Source organism: Nyctereutes procyonoides, unplaced genomic scaffold (genome assembly GCF_905146905.1).
Source record: "Nyctereutes procyonoides isolate TBG_1078 unplaced genomic scaffold, NYPRO_anot_genome, whole genome shotgun sequence".
In the NCBI taxonomy this organism is placed as follows: Eukaryota; Metazoa; Chordata; class Mammalia; order Carnivora; family Canidae; genus Nyctereutes; species Nyctereutes procyonoides.
Genome location: NW_026575052.1, coordinates 17,601,073 through 17,622,750, shown reverse-complemented (window position 1 = coordinate 17,622,750; position 21,678 = coordinate 17,601,073). Strand labels below are relative to the sequence as shown.

At 42.1% G+C, this 21,678-nt stretch overlaps 1 protein-coding gene across 1 annotated transcript in view; it reads left to right on the top strand.

The window, feature by feature from the left end:
- The first annotated feature begins 1,359 nt into the window (after positions 1 to 1,359).
- Positions 1,360 to 21,678, top strand: part of PHC2 (polyhomeotic homolog 2) — a 115,219-nt gene continuing 94,900 nt past the window's right edge. Inside the window, exon 1 of the mRNA XM_055331514.1 lies at positions 1,360 to 1,557. The gene's annotated coding sequence lies outside the window, so the exon portion shown is untranslated. The remainder of the gene's footprint in view (positions 1,558 to 21,678) is intronic.

The following is a 21,678-nucleotide window of genomic DNA, read 5'->3' as shown; positions in this document are numbered from 1 at the left end:
GGAACACTAAAGCACGGTACAAAGTTTGCAAGAGGATCTTTTCTCCGCCGCTGGGTATACCTGGAATTGTGAGGAGGTACTGGGAGACCCCTGCTGGAGAAAGTCACTCGAAAGAGTCCTGGGCCTGAAGTGAAAAATGGGCTCAGAGCTCCCCTTTGGCCATTTGGTGTGACTGTGTGACTTCGGGTGAGTGACCTCATCTCTCCGAGCGTCCACTTTCCCTTCTTTTAAGTAGGGTTAACAGTCCTGCCATCACAAGGTTACCCCGAGATTCATATCCTGCAGAAAAGCGCCAGGCACGTGGTAAGCGCTCATTTACTGTTTGCTGAGTCTGAATCCTTCTGAAAGGAGCCAGGTTCCACCCCTCTCCCTCCGCGGGGTGGGAAAAGTGCACGGTGTCTCCACACGGCATTCAGGTAGGAGGGATGCTCCTGGGGGCCACGGGGCTCCCGGGCCTCCCCGCTCCCGGTAGCCCCCCCGCCCCCGCCCTCCCAGCCGTTGCCATGGCCACCGGTTCAGGCCCGGAGCAGCACCTAGGCGTGTTCAACCCAATCCCCGCCTTTCCAGAGTGACCATTGGCTGGGGAGGCCACGTGACGCACGCTGGTATGCTAATATATGGTAATCGCCCCACGCCCCTCCTCCCCGGCTGTGTCCGAGTAGCCAGCAGGGTGCGCGGCGCCGAGCCGAGGGGGCGGGCTGAGGGGCGGCCCCCGGGAGAGAGCGGCCAGGTGGAGGAGGAGCGCGAGCGCGACCGCAGGTAACGGGCGGGCGCGTGCGCGCTGGGGCAGGCTCGCGGCGGACGCGAGGCGCACGGGGCGCTCGGGCCGCCGCGCTGCCGGCTTAACCCTTTGGGCACCCAGCTGTCACGGCCGGGCGGGGGTGCGGCGGCCGGGCCGGGCCGGGCCGGGCCGCGCGGGGCGGGGCGCTGCCGCGGGCACCGGCGAGCGGGCGGCGGGCGGCCTGACCCCGGGATTCGCGGCGCGGGGCCGGCGGGACGACCGGCCGCGACGCGCAGGGAGCGGGGACCCAGCGGCCGCGAGGGCTGCGGCGCCGCTGCGGGGCCGGCACTTGCGGCAGGCTGACGGGCACCGGCGGGAGCACCGGCCCGGGCGGCTTCCCGGGGGCCGAGCCCCTTCCGCGCAGAGGCCCGCGCAGAGGCCTGCGCCCGCCGCGCTCGTCCCGCAGAGTGCGAGGAGCCCCGGGCGTCGGGCCTGACCTCGGCGTCCTCCCCGCCGCCCCAGCCGGGCCTGACAGCCCGGCCGCCCGCACTTTTGACCCGGAGTCAAGCTGGGGCCCCCAGTGGGACGAAGGCGAGATTGGCACTTAAAGGGGCACCAGCAGAGGGAACTGGGGGTTGCCGGTGCTGGGAGGAGAGGACAATCCCCTAAAGGAAAAGCAGGCCCCAAGACTTGCCAGGTTTGAGAAGGAGGGATGCCCAGGAAAGGCACTGGCCCCTTGTTTTCTGTGCTGGGTGATGACCTGACACTCATGGGCAAAGGTCACTGCCGGACACCAGGATCGGGTCTGTCGTGTCCAGAAGAAGCGGCTGTTCTGCGTGAGTTTCTAACAAATTTCTTATAAGGCAAGGTTTAAATTCATCTTCCTTCCTCACCCTACTCCTAGGTCTGCTACAGAGTGTTGTGTTCTTTGGATTATCCACCCCCCCCCCCCCAACCACCAGGAGATAACTAAGGTCTGTGGCAGCTTTCGGCTCACGGTGTAATTTAGCTTTCACTACAACAGAGATGGTAGGATGGGCCATGTGCCACTAATGTTAAGCTTGCCCTGGGAGCTTCTTGGAAGTGTGTGTGTGTGTGTATGGTGGGGGTGGGAGGGGATGCTGCTATTATCAATGGGAATGAAAATCTCGCTGATGTGCCAGTGATATCAATAGAATTTCCTTTATGAGTCTAAAGTCGCTTCTCCCAAATCAAGGGAAGATGTGGTTACACATGAAAAGTACCAGGAACCAATTTGATTTTTGCAAGTGAAGTGCAAATTGCACTGCTTACTGCTCTTGATGTCTTTTATCCCATAACAACAAACACTAGCTATATGCCAGGCACTCTGCTGTGTCTTGTGCTATGTCTTGGGGCTGCAGAGATGAATAAGATAATTAGTCCTTGTCCTCAAAGAAGTAGTGAGAGAGACAAATAAAATTGCCAGTAAAAGTGATAGCATAATAGATGTGTATATAAAGAGCTATGGAAACACAAAGGCGGGAACAATTAGCTGTCTGAGAGGGTCAGAGAAGGCGTTCCAGAAAAGAACATGTTTAAGCAAGATCTTGAAGGATGAATAGGAGTTTGTCTTGCAGAGAAGATTGGGAAGGACAGGAATGGCAGCCAAAGCAGAGGAATCAGTGAATATAGACGCTTGAAGGGTATGATATCTCCAGGCAATGGCTTTATATAGCAGCCATGGCCTTCTTCCTTCCTCGATAAAGTAACTTTCCAGAAGTAATCTAGAATTTCTAGTTGCCACTACAATTTTCTTTTTTTTTTTAATTTTTATTTATTTATGATAGTCACAGAGAGAGAGAGAGAGAGAGAAGCAGAGACATAGGAAGAGAGAGAAGCAGGCTCCATGCACCGGGAGCCCAGGATCGCGCCCTGGGCCAAAGGCAGGCGCTAAACCGCTGCGCCACCCAGGGATCCCTGCCACTACAATTTTCCAGTGGTGTTTTCCTTCTTCTTCTTTTTTTTTTTTTTTAAAGATTTTATTTATTCACGAGAGACACACACGGGGGGGGGGGGGAGAGAGAGAGAGAGAGGCAGAAACACAGGCAGAGACACAGGCAGAGGGAGAAGCAGGCTCTATGCAGGGAGCCCGATGTGGGACTCGATCCCAGGACTCCAGGATCACACCCTGGGCCGAAGGCGGGCGCTTAACCACTAAGCCACCCAGGCGTCCCTCCTGCTTATTCTTCCTCCCCACTTTTTCCCCTCATCAGTTTTTCTGAGCCTCACCCCTGGTCTTTGTCACTTGTATCTTTCCAAGTAACAGTCCAACATGTGGAGACGGGGGAAGGGATACTTTGCAGTAGCTCCCAAGTAGAAGGCCTGGACACAGGGTAGAATGTGTGGTAATAGAGGCACAATCCTGAGAGGACAAGAGGAAAATAGAGGGCATAACCAGGGAGGCAACGCTGAATGTCAAATCTAATGTCAGATTTCTGAGACCTAAGGAAGTGAGTAATAAGGTCAGAAGCCGGGAGGATCTGGAGCAAGAGAGGATCTGGCCTGTGATAGGGGTCAGGACAAGCAGTTCAGGATTGAGCCATGAATCATGCAGAAGCAGCAGAGCCCACTGTTACGTGGTGCCAGCCGCAAAGGACAGGGTTGGATCTGACAGCTTCAAGCAACTATTCAGAAAAGGACAACGCCATCTCCTCAATAGACTATTTCTAGCATTTCCTTTCTGTTCTGTCTCCCTCCTTACTGTTACCTCTTTTGCTCCCATTTTCCACCCATGATGCACTTTTCTTAGCAATCAAAGCAGAGAAATCCTGTTCTGCTGTCTTAGCATCCACCTCCAGAATGGTCCGTTTAATGTCATAAGCCATCAACTAGCCAGCCTATTTTTACTTCCTAATCATTTGGAAACAGCAAGGATTGATCTAGAGGTGGTACTGTGGACATCCCCCAAACTCATCTCATGTTTGGATCAGATAAAGGCTTTTTAGCTTTGCTTAAACCACATTTCTTTTTGGAATGGATAGTGGTGAATTTTTGGCAAATCCCCTGTCTTGAGCTCTACTACAGATCAAGCAATGTGAAGAAGGTGATATGCCTAATATACATTGCTAGGATTGACGATTCTGTTAAGTGCTAGAGTCACAGGTGCTATTTAAGCAATTTTCTCAATCACCATGTTTACTGAGCACCTGCTTGTGTGCAAATACTGTGCTGTATTTGTGGTTTGGAAGAGACAGGAAAATGAGAGAGGTGGTATAGTCTGGGGAGTAGTCTCACCTAAACAAGGACTTGGATCCCAGTTCTACCAGTTACTTGCTATGTGACTTGGACAAGTTAGTTGACTTTCTTTCTTCATCTGTAAGAATGCAACCTAACTCATGGAGTTGTGAGGATTTTTTTAAAAGATTTTATTTATTTATGAGAGATACAGAGAGAGAGAGAGGCAGAGACATATGCAGAGGGGGAGAAGCAGGCTCCATGCAGGGAGCCCGATGCGGGACTCGATTCCAGGCCTCTGGGATCACACTCTGAGCCGAAGGCAGACACTCAACCACTGAGCTACCCAGGCGTCCCAGTTGTGAGGATTAAATATAAAGCGGCCATTCAGTAAATTTTCAAAGCGCTGAAACATGTGGTATTATAGTAGTCAAAAAAAAAAAAAAAGATCATTATGGGCTACAATTATGAAGGAAGGCTTTTTTCAGAGGCATGGTGATTTTTGTTATATAAAGAGAAGGAGGGTGTAAGGAATTTCCAGATGGGAAAAATCATGTTTATAAAATACAGGACTGGAGTAGGGAAGTTAGTTTTAGGGACCAATCTGGCAAGATCAGAGATTTAAGTAGAGAAATTTAAGACTGGAAGGGGTGGTAGAAGCCAGATTTTAATAGGCACTGGATGCTGCACTAAGGAGTTAGAACTTTATTCTGTATGATGGAAAGTCTGAAGATGTTTGGTTAGGGAAATGTAGGGGGTCCAGTGCAAAATGGATGAAAAAATAACAGTATTTAAAAAAAAATTCTCAACAACAGTGTAGACAATAAACTTTAGTAGGTGTAGAAAGAGAAGAGAACTGCACAACCAGCTAGCACATTATTTAAATAGTCTAGATGTGAGGGGGTAAGGAACTGAATTAAGGTGATGGCAGTGAAAACAAAAGATGGGTTCAATTAAGTATCACAAAGGAAGTGTGAACAGGATGTGGATATGAAGGACAAGAAATAAGGAAGAGGGGCAGCCCTGGTGGCTCAGTGGTTTAGCGCCGCCTTCAGCCCAGGGTGTGGTCCTGGAGTCCCGGGATCGAGTCCCACGTCGGGCTCCCTGCGTGGAGCCTGCTTCTCCCTCTGCCTCTCTCTCTCTCTCTAATGAATAAATAAATAAAATCTTAAAAAAAAAAAGAAAGAAAGAAAGAAGGAAGAGTCAAATATGGCCCTGAACATGGGTGACAAGATTAACAAGATTGTTTGCTATGTACCAAACAAAAAGGAAAGCCAGTTTGGGGAGAAGAGGAAAAGCTGGGTGCTAGACATCTTGAGGTGATATTAGAACTTACAAGCGGACATGTCCCCTAAGTATTGGGAAGTGGGAAGTTGGTGCTCAAAAAAGAGAAGTCAAGGAGTCTGATGTGAAGGTGATCATTGAAGCCATGTGATTAGTCGACCAGAGGTGGCAGTGTACAAGCCGAAGTGTAGAGGACCAAAGGTTGAAGCTTTGTGGGCAAAGCCCACATTTAGGGAGATAGGAAGAAGAAACATGGTCAGTCTGGTAGAACAGGACTATCAGAGGAGTCAAAGAACCACCTAATTTATTCATCCGACAAATGCATTCTCTTCATGATCATTTGTATACCTGATAGATGCAAGGCTGACTGAACAAGCTGTTATCCATGAAGGTGCAGTGTCAGAGTCAGAAAGAAGTCAGGAAGAAGACAGGGTCTCAAGATGGAGGAATTGATTAGTAGTATGACATTGTACAGAGGAAGTCGGAAATGTCCATTTTATTTAGTAAGCACAGGCTTATTAGTAACTTTTTGAGAATAATAGCTTCAGTTCAGTGGGGGGTGGCCATGGGCATATTAAACACGAGAGTAAAGAGGATTATGGCATAAGATGTGGATAAAAAATGGAGGCAGCATGTACATTGCCCTTTGTATGCTTTGCGATAAATGGGAAGAGAGGAGTAGGAAAGTGATTAGAGAAGGCGATTTTCCTTGTCTGCCTCATTATTTCAGTTGTCCCCAAATCCCAATTGCATGCTTTCATATCCTTAATAGCAGTTCAGCAATTCATTCTTTAACTTATTGCTTTGATAATTACCTGCATATTTCAATGAACAATATTAGTTCAGCTACCACATGTTGAGTGCTTACTATGTGCTAAACACTTTGTATACATTCTATTCATTATCCTATTTAATCCTCACAATACTAGATTACAGCCACATAACCTCTTGGAAGAATGAAGAAACTAAATAAACTGCCTAAGATCACATGAGTAATGGGTAGCTTGATGGGATTTGGACCTGACTCTGACCCTAAAGGACCATGCTATATTGTCCCTGAAGGCAAGACCAGCTTTGCAACCTCCCAGAATCCTGCACTTAGAAAGCCTTCTCACTTGGTTATAATGCTCCATTGTTGATCTCTTGAAATTCTTAGTTTTTTAACAAGGGTCCTGCTTTTTCATTTTGCACTGGACCCAAGACATCATTGAATAAGTTCTGCCTGAAGGCATCAATACTATCTCCTAAAGTGGGAAAAGCATGTTGTACTAGAGCCCTTGCTTTGGTTGTGTAGTGTGTCTAAGTCCTTGTGTCATGGTGCACATGGTGCAGCATTTTCCTGTGGTCTTCTCATTTTGAACTCCTGATATAAAGGGCAAATGGGAAATATTTTGAATATTTGAATATTGACTATCAACTAGATAGCCAATATGAAGAAAAAGAGAATAAGGAGGCAAGGAATTATTACCCAGAATGGTCGTGGAAACTCATCCATCCTGTCTTGAGAGTATTATTAGATAGAGTTACAGTCCTGATGCTGTTGTTACTCCCAATTTAAATAAGAAATGAGTTCGTTTCTTTTCCTTTTGTAGTCAAATATCCCCATTTGCTTGAGCTTTTTTTAACCTACTAAAATAGAAGTTGGGATTGAACAGATAAAATACAGCTTATCTGCTCTGATCTAATGCATTTTTAGTCAGGCTGATGCCACCCCTTCACCCCCATATCAGGGACTACCTAGAGCTTTGAACCATGTGACCAGGTTACCACATTTGTCTTGAATGCTCGTGTTCCACCTTTGCCTTTATTGTCCACTCTGTTCCTTTATCTACCCATCTGAATCAGGAAAACTTAATCTTTGATATTATATCTTATTTTTTGCTTTACAGTCATTACTTGGCACTGACAACAAATGACGTTTTTTTGATTCTCCTGATTACTGCTCTCTCAAAAACAACTTTTACTCATCCTCTTCCTCCTCCCACTCCTGGTCCCTCTGAGTAATTATTTGACTAATACTGACCAAGTCCTTATACCACTTGATACTAGCTAGCCACTTGACCAGATCCAAACACTAACCAACCTAGGTTCTTCTGTGGAAGATATCAGACAAGACTGAGATTGTGTTGCTTCCTCCCATTACCTGTGTCATTCCCATTCCCATTCCCAGAGCAATTGTTCTCACTTTCTACTCAGTGTGGACTAGGTGAGCCTAAGGATATGTAGATTAAAACTATAAAGAGATTTAGAGTATAATCTGTGGTATATTTCACAAAACCAAGTTTAGATAGCCAGATGTTCTCCATGGTCTCCTATTTGTGCTAGTGGTATAGTCTCCATAAGCACTGTAGTAGTTATCTATTGCTATGTACCAAATTTATTAGCTGAAAACAACAAACTTCTCTATCTATAAAGATTCAATTCAAACATTGCATCTCAGGAGCATTTCCCCACCAGCTTTTAATGAATTAGTATCCTTCCTCTCTGGTCTTCTTCCTTTGTACATTAACATCTCATTTTAGCACTTACCACATTGTTAAAATTACTAGGAACTATATATATATATTTTTGTATCTGTAGCGTTAGTTCTGAAAAACCATTCCTTGAACATAGTAGGTGCTCAATAAATAGTTGTTGAATATGCTTAAGAATAGCTTGTACCTTTATATACTTTTAACTCTAGAAAACATATATACTGCAAAGTATCTAGCCTTGTGCCCTATGATAAATATACTCTTCTTCATCTCCCTGTTTAGAGACTCAAGTATCATTGTTGTTGAAGATATAAAGAAACCATTCCATTGTACATGTCAAAGACTTATTGACATGCCAACTTAACCGATTCCAGGAAGGGTTTCTTGAACTTGTTTCTCCATCCATACTCTGAAACCAGTTCTGGACCTTTTAGGAAATTGTATAACAAGCCCCTAGCCCAAAGCTACTTGGTTCAATAACAAAGCCAACATTGGTTCACTATTTAAATATTTGACTATAAACTTTATGAAGGCAGGACCTGGGTCTGACTTATTCACTGCTATGTTCCCAGCACCAAGTACTATTAGATGCTTAATAAATACATGGTGGATGAATTAGTAACACTCCATAGTTGATACTCAGTGTTCCATTCCTGTTATCCAGGTCCTAAACTCTGATCACCCAGAATCTTAGGCCAGAGTTCATCATTTCATATGGCCCAGATTTTTTGTCTTGTTCCTTGACTCTTCTATTCCAGCTCTTTATCATAGCTGAGCTTTGGGAATTTGACCACTTGCTTACTCTGAATTAATTTAGAGGCCCCTCTTCTTCTCTTGATCTTCCTAACTAATAATATTGGCCAGATGCCCTTAGGAGAATATTCTTTTCTCTACCTATAGCAAGAAACAATATATATGTTGAAAATATTGAACTGAAGAGAATTATATTCAGATTTCAAAAGAAAGGAGACAGGCCCCTTAAGAAGCACATTTTGGCCAGAAACCAGGGTCTGAAATTTTAGAAGTCTGTTAAACTGATTAACTTGTAAGCTTAAGCAATTCAATGCAAATTAATTTTTATACCAACCAGCAAATCAAAGGAGGGGAGGGAATTAAGTGAGTGTGTAAATATGGTTGCCAGGGAAACTTTTCCTGACAGAAGAGAACCTCACAGGAATTTATGCAGGCCCAAGAAAGCAATGTAACCTGATCTTTCTCTGTTCTCTCTCTGATGGGAAGAAAACAATGTAGAAACCACGGGGTACAGATAAGTGTGGCTTTAGGCTTTTCTAGAAACTTGAGTAAGTCTCCTTCTTGAAGCAGGACTGAAGAGTAGAGTTCTCCAGAGCATATATGACTATGATAAAGCACCCGTTACTTCTGAGGAAACATCTGGAAATGCAGAGTTCTGAATCCTTCTCTGACAAAGTGTTCATTCAACACATATACATTCAGCACTTTCTAAATGGCCCATTGACCAAAGGGAATATGATTATAAGGGATTGATAACAGTTTGAAGGTGCTACATCACACCTAGTGGATGGTCTTAAAATTTTGTCTAAATTAATTTTTTGGATAAAGGGTAATATGGACCTAAATATTTAATGCTTTTTTAAAAATAAAATTGTTTCTGTAGAAGAGTCATGAACACAAGTGCACTTTCTGCCATATTTCTCTTGGGAAATACCTAACCCGTTGATCCATAAAGCTACACCCCAAGATGGATGGATGTTCATCTAGTGACACTGTCATCTGAATTGTCAGTGTAGTACCAGTAAAAGACAAATCTATCTCCTAGATAGCTAAAATCATAAGAGACCCTAAATAGTTTAGCTATAAATGGTGGGTGGTTTGAGATCTAAAATCTGGGCTGTAAAATCATTTGGATCGAAATACATAGCACTGTTGTGTATCTGAGGCCAGTCATTCAGGATTTGCCCTTGTGCTTTAACATGCTGGAATTTTGTACTGCATACGGTGCCTTTCAATGGCCTGAAGAGGGCAAAAAGGGTAATGGTTAACTGCATGGATTCTAGAGCCAGACCACTCAGATTCTAGCTCTGTCTCTACCACTCATTAACTGAGCTTTACAACTTTCTTCAAGTCCCCTTGTGCACAGTGGGGGATAATAATAGTACTTACCTCGAAGAAGTATAAAATTAAGAAGGTTAATATATGTGAGGTGCATAGTAAGCACCGTGTAAGTTGTACCTTTTATTATTTCCTAGATAGTAGGGTTGATTCCATTGAAGGAAGAGCTGGTTGAAATATATAGAGGTATAATTTCCCTAAAGTTGCATGCTAAGTTTGGGCTCCGATGTTTTGCATCCTTAATTTAGCCCTGAAGTTTTCCATTCCACTTTGTAAGAGAGTGAGAAAATGAGAATTGGAGTAGGAGAGAATAATTTGGCTTTTGGGGCATTTTGAAATAGGGGTTATTTCGCAAAAGATGTGATACTAAAGCATATGAAAATGAAGTTGTCTTTTTTTTTAATTTTTTTTTATTTATTTATGATAGTCACACACAGAGAGAGAGAGAGAGAGAGGCAGAGACACAGGCAGAGGGAGAAGCAGGCTCCATGCACCGGGAGCCCGACGTGGGACTCGATCCCGGGTCTCCAGGATCGCGCCCTGGGCCAAAGGCAGGCGCCAAACCACTGCGCCACCCAGGGATCCCTGAAGTTGTCTTTTCAAAGGCAAAATGAGTGTGAGAAATGGTTGGGAATCATATAAGACGGGATGTCCTACTGGGGTGGGCCTGTCATATGTTGAGCCCCAAATTCTGTCTCTGATAATGATAACAGGAGATAGTTGGAGGGAATCTTATAGTTGCCATTCATGATGGGATCTTCTGATTAAAGGGATGGACCCCCCCAAAAAAAATTTAAAAAATAAAGGGATGGACCCTCCCATCCCTAACTGTCTTAGTGTCCTGCTGTGTCTTGTTCACTCAAGGATTTAAGCTCTACTTCTATTTTGGGTCTTTAAAATCTCTTCATTTATTCAACATTTTTAAAAGTTCTGTGTCCCCTTGCTAGTAGCTAGGGATGCAAAGATGACTAGAAGCCAATCCTGGCACCCCAGAAGTTTATAAAAGAAAAATGACATGGAAACATGAATTATAGTATTATACTCACTGCAATTAATAGGTGTGTGGACAAGGTGTTTTGAAAGCTTAGGGGAGGGCAGCCCTGGTGGCGCAGCGGTTTAGCGCCGCCTGCAGCCCAGGGCCTGATCCTGGAGACCTGGGATCGAGTCCCACATCGGGCTCCCTGCATGGAGCCTGCTTCTCCCTCTGCCTGTGTCTCTGCCTCGCTCTCTCTGTGTGTCTCTATAAATAAATAAATTCTTTAAAAAAAACTTGAAAGCTTAGGGGAGGGATCACTTAGTTCTGCTTAGAAAAGTCACCGTCTAAAGAAAGTGACATTTGAGATAATTACAGAAGGATAGATAGTTCTCAGGCACATAGTGTGGCTCAGACAGAAGGAGCAGCATGTGCCAAGGTGGGGTGTCTGTGTGTGGCAGAGCAAGTATACTTGGGGAGTTGCAAATCATCTGACATGACCGGAGCATAGCATACGAGGAGGGTAGTGGCAGAAAACAAGACTAAAAAGTAGGCCAGGAGCAAACACAAAAGGCTTGGCTGCCCAAGCTAAGGAATCCAGACCCATTGTTGGAGGCTCCGGAGAACTGTCAAAGTACTGGAGCAGTGATGGGGTCAGAGCTGCAGTACAGAGTTGTTTGGACCGGATTAAGACTGGACACACAGTCATGGTCAGAAGGGCACCACTAGTGTGACTTCTTATCTCCTGCCAATATTTTTACTACTGAGTATGTGCACTTCTTCTTTCAGTCCAGACTGATCATCGCCATGCTAGGTACAGAACTAACCACTGGAAATCCCAAACAAACAACACACTACCCGTGCCTCGGAGTTGCTGGCAGGGTCTTATTTGTCCTAAATAAAAGCTTGCTTGAGTTTTTCAGCTCTCCTGTCCACCTTCCACATTACCTCAGTCCCAGGTCTGGTGTTTCGTGCGTGAAGATGAGCTGGTTTGTGTTGGCCTTGTCTGTGCTCATTATGATGTCACTGTCCTCATCATAACTCACTTCTCTCAACCTTCCTTTTTCCTAAGTGCAGAGTTCTCATCATTTAATGAATTTCTGTGGAGAGGGAATCTATTACATCCCCCCTTTTAGACTTTTGCTATTTAAATTCTTCATTTTGTCTCGTTTCCCCAGACATCAGGCATTCTACCTTAGTGCTCTTAGTCATATGGTAAACGCTTTGGGCTCTACTTCCTGTCCTTTCCTGGTTTACAGAGTCTTTACTCTTTTCATTCTTCTTTTTTCTTATCCCAAGGATACAGTTACCAGAATTTCAGACTGCATTATTTTCTGGGCTTTTTCTATGTGGTGTTAATACCTTTCAACCATGAGATCACAGGCCCCAAAGGAAAAACTCCCCCCACTCTGAAAATAAGGAAATTGAAGATGAGAGGGTATTTATACTATGATAGAAGAGCTGATAGTGTTTTATTAGAAATAGTGTTTAGTATATCATAATAAGTTGTGATTATGATTTATGGAGCAGCTATTATATAGGCTAATTGTCATGCTAGAAATTTATATGAATTCTTACTTAAACCTCACAGCAACTCTGCAGGGTACAAATTTATTACTCCTATTTTACAGATAAAGAGACAGGCTCAAAGGGGTGAAATGATTTGTCCAGGTCACATCACTAATACATAATAGTGTCAGCTTTCAAACTCAGGCCTGATTCTAGAAGTGAATTTCTTGACTACTGTGGAGTACAGGGTAAAATAAAGATGCAGGGTCTGAGTGGAGGTACCTGTGGTTATCAAGAGTGAGCCCGTTGTTTTCAATCTTTAGTGACAACTGCCATTGTCAAATCTAGTTCTTGGTTCTTACCAGCTATTTTATTTTATTTTATTTTATTTTATTTTATTTTATTTTATTTTATTTATTTTTATTTATGATAGAGAGAGAGAGAGAGAGAGGCAGAGACACAGGCAGAGGGAGAAGCAGGCTCCATGTACCGGGAGCCCGATGTGGGATTCGATCCCGGGTCTCCAGGATCACGCCCTGGGCCAAAGGCAGGCGCCAAACCGCTGTGCCACCCAGGGATCCCTTACCAGCTATTTTAATAAGCTATTTTATTTGGATCATAAGGCACAGTAAGTTTCTAGTAGTATTGCTCCCCCAAAGTTTGTGATGTTTGTCTTAAAATTTTGAGGATTTGCGTTTGTATGTTAGCCGTTAGAGATGTTGCAATTCATTATGGATGCAATGCTCACAGTTTGGGGACCTACCTGCAGGTGAAAAGCTTGTGCGTTGGCATATTCTAACAGGTTTGTTGTAGAGAGAGCTAAATGGCCTTTTAAAAAATGTTACGGAGTCCAAAATACTGGAGAAGTAGGAGACCTACTATCAGCTAGATAGCTATTAAATCATTTTGAACACCTGTGGACTCACCTGGAACCCTAAGAAAAGTATAGCTGCAACTCTACAAGGAGAAAAGTGACTACTTTTCTGCAAGGTAGAAGATGCAGAGAAGTGAATCCTAGGCGATATATGGGAAGATAAACTGCAAGGAGGCCTCCATCAACCACTACTGGAAAATGATATAGCAGTGGAGCACAAAATCAGAACTTTTAGAAGTCTGCTCCGGGGAGGAACAGTCCCTGCCTGAAAGGTGCTCAGGCAGTGAAGTGGGAGCAGAATCCTAGGTGGGACAGTGTGGACTCAGGATCCCCAGGGTCACAGGAAGACCGAGGGGGAGGGTGCTGTGTGCAGCAGAGTTCCCAAGCATCAGAGCGGGGAAACTGGCTCCAATCAGCGAGCCAGGAGTGGGGTCTCAGCTTGGGGTTGCCAGAAACCTCTAACTGCTGCACAGTCAGCAGGACTGCTCTCTGAACAAGGGCCCAGCAAGCAGCAGAACCGGCGAGATCCCCTTTTTCCACTGGGAGGAGTGGTGAATGCAAGCTGCAGGAGTTGGCAGGGTTTGGGGACTTGAAAAGGGGTCCTGTGCCTGACCCTGATAGAAACCCTCAGTCACAAGCTGGGGGAGCATAGAGTGTAGACAGTGGCCAGGGAGACAGGACAGATTGACTACTTTTCCCTGAGGACATACTGAGGAGGGGCCCCAAGCTCTCCACTCAAGGGCTGGAGATTGGGAAGCCGCCATTTTCACTCTCATTCTCTAAAGTTGCATGGAAAGCCTACAGGGAATATTACTGAGCCTGCCCCTGGCAAGGGCATTACAGCTCTGCTTGGGGCAAAAGACACTTGAGAATCAGTGCAATAGGCCCCTCCCCCAGAAGATGAGCAAGAACATCCAGACAAGACCAAGTTTACCAGTCATTGAGAACTGCAAAACTCCAGCACTAGGGGACTATAGCATATAGAATTCATGGGTTTTCCCCAGTGATTCTTTAGTCTTTCAATTTTATTTTATTTTATTTTTAAATATTTATTTATTCATGAGAGACACACACAGAGAGAGAGAAAGAGGCAGAGGGAGAAGCAGGCTCCATGCAGGGAGCCCAACATGGGACTCGACCCCGGGTTTCCAGGACCACATCCTGGACTGAAGGCGGCGCTAAACCACTGAGCCACCGGGGCTGCCCTAGTATTTCAATTTTAATTTTTTTCTTTCCTTTTTCAACCAATTTCTTATTTTATCAATTTGATTTTTATTTTTTTAAAGATTTTTTTTTTATTATTTATTCATGAGAGAGACAGAGAAAGAGAGAGAGGCAGAGACACAGGCAGAGGGAGAAGCAGGCTCCATTCCATGCAGGGAGCCTAATGTGGGACTCAATCCCAGGTCTCCAGGACCACATCCTGGGCTGAAGGCAGCGCTAAACCGCTGAGCCACCCAGGCTGCCCTCAATTTGATTTTTTTTTTAAGATTTATTTATTTATTTATTCAGAGAGAGAGAGAGAGAGAGAGGCAGAGACACAAGCAGACTCCATGCAAGAAACCTGACGTGAGACTCGATCCCAGGTCTCCAGGATCACACGCCAGGCTGCAGGCGGCACTTAACTGCTGCGCCACCGGGGCTGCACCCTCAATTCAATTTTTAAAATATTTTTAAATTTTCATTTTTTACAGTTACATTCTATCCTTTCATTGTTTTTAATTTTTTTGTACATATATATGTTTTTCTTTCATCACAATTTTGGGATCTTGTTTTCTAATAAACAGACCAAAATACACACAAGATCCAGTGTATTGCTCTATTCTGTTTGAATGTCTGATTATATTCTCTCTCTCTCTCTTTCAGTTTTGGGTCTTTTCTGATTTGTTTACTATATATTTCTCTGGGGTCATTGTTTGCCATTTTAGTATTCTCTTTTTCATCTATCCTTCTCTGGACAGAATGACCAGATGGAAAAACTCACCTCAAAAAAGAACAAGAGGCACTACTGACTGCCAGGAACCTAATTAGTATGGATATAAATAACATGTCAGAACTAGAATTCAGAGTAACAATTACAAAGATATTAGTTGGGCTTGAAAAACATAGAAGACACTAGAGAGAAAAAAAAAAAGAGAGAAAAAAAAAAAGAAGACACTAGAGAATCCCTTACTGGAGAAATAAAAGAACTAAAATCTAATCAAGTCAAAATAAAGAAGATATTCATGAGATGCAATGGAGGCTCTAACTGCTAGGATAAATGAAGCAGAAGAATTAGTGACATACCAAGACAAAATGATGGAGAAAAAAGAAGCTGAGAAAAAGAGTTAAACTACTGGATCACAAGCGCAGAGTTTAAGAGATAAGTGATAGCATAAAGCAAAACAATATTAGAATAATTGGGATCCCAGAATAAGAGGAAAGAGAGGGGCAGAAGATATATTGAAGCAAGTTATGGTGGAAAACTTCCCTAATCTGGGAAAAGAAACAGGCATCCAAGTCCAGGAGGCACAGAGAACCTCCCCCAAAAATCAATAAAAATAGGTCAACACCTTGACATATAATAGTGAAGCTTGCAAATCTCAGGGACAAAGAAAATTCTGAAAGCAGCTCAGGTCAAGAGGTTCATAACTTACAAGGGTAGAAACATTAGACTGGCAGCAGACCTGTCCACGGAGACCTGGCAGGCCAGAAAAGACTGGCCTGATATATTCAGGATGCTAAACAAGAAAAATATGCAACAAAGAATAATTTATCCAGCTAGGATGCCATTCAAAATAGAAGAGATAAAAAGCTTCCAGAACAAACAGAAACAAAAAGAATTTGTGATCACTAAACCAGCCCTACAAACAACTATTAAAAGGGATACTTTAAGCAAGGAGAGAGCCCAAAAGTAACATATACCAGATAGGAACAGAGACAATATAAAGAAACAGTGACTTTACAGATAATACAATGGCACTAAATTCATATCCTTCAATAGTTACTCTGAGTGTAAATGTCTTTCACCCAATCAAAGGCACAGGGTATAAAACTGGCTTTAAAAAGTAAGACCCACCAATATGCTGTCTGCAAGAGATTCATTTTCACCCAAAGACACCTCCAGATTTAAAGTGAGGAGGTAAAATAAATAAATAAATAAAAATTAAAAAATAAAAAAAAATAAAGTGAGGGGGTAGAAAACCACTTATCATGTTAATGGACATCAAAAGAAAGCTGGGGGGGATCCCTGGGTGGCGCAGTGGTTTGGCGCCTGCCTTTGGCCCAGGGCGTGATCCTGGAGACCCAGGATCTGAGTCCCACGTCGGGCTCCCAGTGCATGGAGCCTGCTTCTCCCTCTGCCTGTGTCTCTGCCTCTCTCTCTCTCTCTGTATGACTATCATAAATAAAAAAAATAATTAAAAAAAAGAAAGCTGGGTGCCAATCCTTATATCAGACAAATTAAATTTTAAACCAAAGACTGTAATATGAGATGAGGAAGGAAGCTATATCATAATTAAAGGGGCTATCCAATAAGAAGATCTAACAATTGTAAATATTTATGCCCCTGACATGGGAGCAGCCAATCATATAGGCCAATTAATAGCAGAATTAAAGAAACACCTTGATAATAATATAATAGTAGGGGACTTTAACAACCCACTCACTGCAATGGATAGGTTATCAAGGAGGAAGATCAAGGAGGAAATTAGGGCTTATATTCAGAACATTCCATCCTAAAGCAAGAGAATACACATTCTCAGGTACACATGAAACATTCTCCAGAATAGATCACATACTGTGTCACAAATTAGGTCTTAACTGGTACCAAAAAATTGGGGTCATTCCCTGTATATTTTTAGACCACAATGCATTGAAAGAAAAAAGACTCAAAAGCATAAATGAAAATGAGATCACAACCAACACCAAAGAAATAACAATTATGAGCAATGATATACCAACAAATTAGGCAAACTGGGAGAAATGAATGCATTCCTAGAGATGTATAAACTACCAAAACTGAAACAGAAAGAACTAGAAAACCCAAACAGACCCATAACCAGCAAGGAAATTGAAACAAAACTCAAAAATCTCCCAACAAACAAGAGCCCAGGGCCAGATGGCTTCCCAGGGCAATTCTACCAAACATTTAAAGAAGAATTAATACCTATTTTTCTGAAGCTGTTTCAGGAAACAGAAATGGAAGGAAAACTTCCAAACACTTTCTATGAGACCATAATTACCTTGATCCCCCAAACCAGACAAAGACCACACCAAAAAGGAGAATTACAGACCAATATCCCTGATGAACATGGATGCAAAAATTCTCACCAAAATACTAGCCAGTGGGACCCAACAATACATTAAAAAGATTATTCACCACAACCAAGTGGGATTTATGCCTGGGCTGCAAGGCTGGTTCAATATCTACAAATCAATCAATGTGATACACTATATTAATAATTAAAAAAAGGACATAAGTCGTATGATCCTCAATAGATACCAAAAAACCATTTGACAAAGTATAGCATCCTTTCTTGATTAAAACTCTTCATGTGTAGGGATAGAGGGAACATACCTCAATATCATAAAAGCCATATATGAAAAGCTCACAGCATATATCCTTCTTAATGGGGGAAAACAGTGCTTTTCCCCTAAGGTCAGGAACACAGCAGGGATGTCCACTATTGCTGCTGCTGTTCAACATAGTACTAGATGTCCTAGCCTCAGCAAACAGACAACAAAAAAATAAAAGCTTTCTGAAACGGTAAAGAAGTCAAACTTTTGCTCTTTGCAGATAACATGATACTCTATGTGGAAAACCCAAAAGACTCCATCCTAAAATTGCTAGAACACATACAGCAATTCAGCAAAGTGGCAGGATATAAAATCAATGCACAGAAATCAGTTGCATTTCTATACACTAACAATGAGACAGAAGAGAGAAATTAAAGAGTCAGACTCATAAACAATTGCACCCAAACCCAGAAGATACCTAGGAATAAACCTAACCAAAGAGGTAAAGGATCTGTACCCAAAAAACTATAGAACACTCATGAAAGACATTAAGGAAGACACAAAGTGATGGAGAAATAGTCCATGCTCATAGATTGAAAGAACAAATACTATTAAAATGTCTATGCTACCTAGATCAATCTATATGTCCAATGCAATCTCTATCAAAATACCATCAACTTTTTTCACAGAGCTGGAACAAATAATCCTAAAATTTGTATATAACCAGAAAAGACCCCAAATAGCCAAAGGAATATTGAAAAAGAAAATCAAAGCTGGTGGCATCATAATTCTGAACTTCAACCTCTATTACAAAGCTGTTATTATGAAAACAGTATGATACTGGCATAAAAACAGACACATAGATTTGGAGCAGAAGAGAGAACCCAGAAATGGGCCCTCAACTCTATGATCAACTAATCTTTGGCAAAGTAGGAAAGAATATCCAATGGAAAAAAGTCAGTCTCTTCAACAAATGGTGTTGGGAAAATTGGACAGCCTTATGCAGAAGAATGAAACTGGACCTTTCAGTACACTATACACAACAATAGACTCAAAATGGATGAAAGACCTAAATGTGAGACAGGAAGCCATCAAAATCTAGAGGAGAACATAGGCAGCAACCTCTTTGACTGCGGCTGCAGCAACTTTCTACTAGACATATCTCTAAAGGCAAGGGAAAGAAAGGCAAAAATGAACTATTGGGACTTCATCAAAATAAAAAGCTTTTGCACAGCAAAGGAAACAGTTGACAAAACCAAAAGACAACTGACAATCAGATAAAGGGCTAGTATCCAAAATATATGAAGAACTTATCAAACAACACCCAAAGAACAAATAATCCAATCAAGAAATGGGCAGAACATGCTCACTTCGGCAGCACATATACTAAGAAATGGGCAGAAGGCATGAACAGACATTTCTCCAAAGAAGACATACAAATGGCCAACAGACATGTGAAAAAATGCTCAACATCACTTGGTCTCAGGGAAATACAAATCAAAACCACAATGAGATACCTACCACCTCACACCAGTCAGAATGGCTAGAATGAACAAGTCAGGAAATTTCAGATGTTGGCGAGGATATGGAGATATGGGAACCCTCTTGTACTATTGGTGGGAATGCAAACTGATGCAGCCCCTCTGGAAAACAATATGGAGATTCCTCAAAAAGTTGAAAATAGAGCTACCCTGCAACCCAGCAATTGCACTAGTGGATATTTACCCCAAAATACAAATCTAGTGATCTGAAGGGGCACCTGCATCCCAGTGTTTATAGCAACAATGTCCACAATAGCCTAACTGTGGAAAGAACCCAGATGTCCATTGACAGATGAATGGATAAAGAAGATGTGGTATATATACAACACAATACTACTCAGCCATCAAAAAAAAAAAAAAAGAAAGAAAGAAATCTTGTCATTTCCAATAGCATGGATGGAACTAGAGGGTATTATGCTAAGTGAAATAAGAGAAAGATAATTATATGATCTCACTCATGTGGAATTTCAGAAACAAACAGGATCATAGGGGATGGGAGGAAAAAATAAAACAAGACAAAATTAGGGAGACAAACCATAAGAGACTATTAATCATAGGAAACAAACTGAAGGTTGCTGGAGGGGAAAGGGGTAGGGAATGGGGTAATTAGGTGATGAACATTAAGGAGGGCATATATGTAATAAGCACTGGGTATTATATAAGACTGTTGAATCACTGACCTCTACCTTTAAAACCAATAATACATTTTATGTTAATTAATTGGATTTAAATAAAATTTTTAAAAAATGTTTTATATGTTATAATTTCCACACAAGATCAGTCTACCCCAGGGATGAGTATAATAGGTTGAATCATGGCTATCCAAAGATAATTAGGTCCTAATCCCTGGAACCTGTAAATGTTACCTTATAAAAGAAAAGGGGTCTTTATAGATGTGATTAAGTTAAGGATCTTAACGTGGAGATTGTCCTGAGTATCTGGGTTGACCCTAAATCCAACCACAAATGTCATTCTAAGAGAAGAGGGTGATTTGACACACAAAGAGGAGGAGGCAATGTAAACCCAGAGGCAGCGATTAGAGGGGTGCAACCACAAGCCAAGGAATGTTGGCAGCCGCCAGAACTCAGGAGTCCAGGAGTGGATTCTCAAAAATCTCCAGGGAGAATACAGCTTTGCCATCCCTTTGATTTCAGCTCAATGAGACTGGTGTTCAAATCCTAACCTCCAGGACTATGAAAGTATAAATTTCTGTTTTAAACCAGGAAGTTTGTGGTGATTTTTTATTCCAGCCAGAGGGAACTAATACAGTGAGAATGGTCACTTCTTGTACTGCTTCATTAATTTTGAGGACATATATCATGACTTAATAAAGGTGGCAACCAACTAATATAGCATGAATAATAGTGATTTTGGCAAACACTTGTGTATTACTATGTGCTAGGTACTATTATGAGCATTTGAAATGTATTTATTCATTCAATTTTCATAACAGCCACACGTGGGGAGTTCTATTACTATGTCCACTCTAAAATGAGGACATTGAAATACAGAGAAGTTAGTTAACCTGGCCAAAATTATGTAACTAGTAAGTAGTGGGGCTAGGACCTGAACCCAGGCAGTCTGGTTCCAAAAGTTCATGCTATGAAACACTATCCCATATGGGGGTTTGCACTTGGGTGGCATTCAACAAAGGACACAGTGACACTGTTAGTGTCAGTCCTCTGGCCACTTTCTCTCTTCATTTTTTTCTGCTGTGTTCACTGAATTTGTCTTCTTCCATTTGTTCTTTATTTTTAATGTCTTTTCTCTGTTTTGTTTTTTCTTTTTATAATTGCCTTGTGTGGTTTTGGTATCAGTAATTAGGTAAGAATTTCCTTTTTCTATTTTCTGGAAGAGTTTATAGAACATTGGTTTTATTTCTTTTTTGAATCTTTAGTAGAAATCACCTGTAAAATCACTGGGCCTGGCATTTTCTCTATGGAAAGCTTTTATAGCAAGAGTTCATGTTCTTTAATAGATAAAGGACTATCCAAGCGATATCTTGAGTGAGCTCCAATAGCTTGTGTCTTTCCAAGGATTTGTCTATTTCATCTAAGTTATTTATTGACTGTAGGATCCTTTCAATGTCTGTAGGATCTTTCATTCTTATTATTGATAATTTGTGTCTTCTCTTTTTTCCCCTCTGACCAGTCTGAATAGATTTTCACCAATTTTATTGACTTTTTTTCACAGAACCACCTTTTCATTTCAAGTTTTCTCTATACTTTTTTTGCATTCTATTTCATTGATTTCCATTCTCATCTTTATTATTTCCTTCCTTATGTTACATTTTATTTGCTCTTCTTTTTCTAGTTTCTTAAGGTAGAAGCTGAGATTAATGATTTGAGATCCTTTTTTTTCTAATACAGATGGTTTTAATGCTATAAAATTTCCTCTAAGTATGGCTTTAGCTATATCCCATAAATATTGATAATGTAACATTTTTATTTTCATTCAGTTCAAAATATCTTTTACTTTCCCTTGTGATTTCTTCTTTGACCCATAAGCTATTTTGAAGT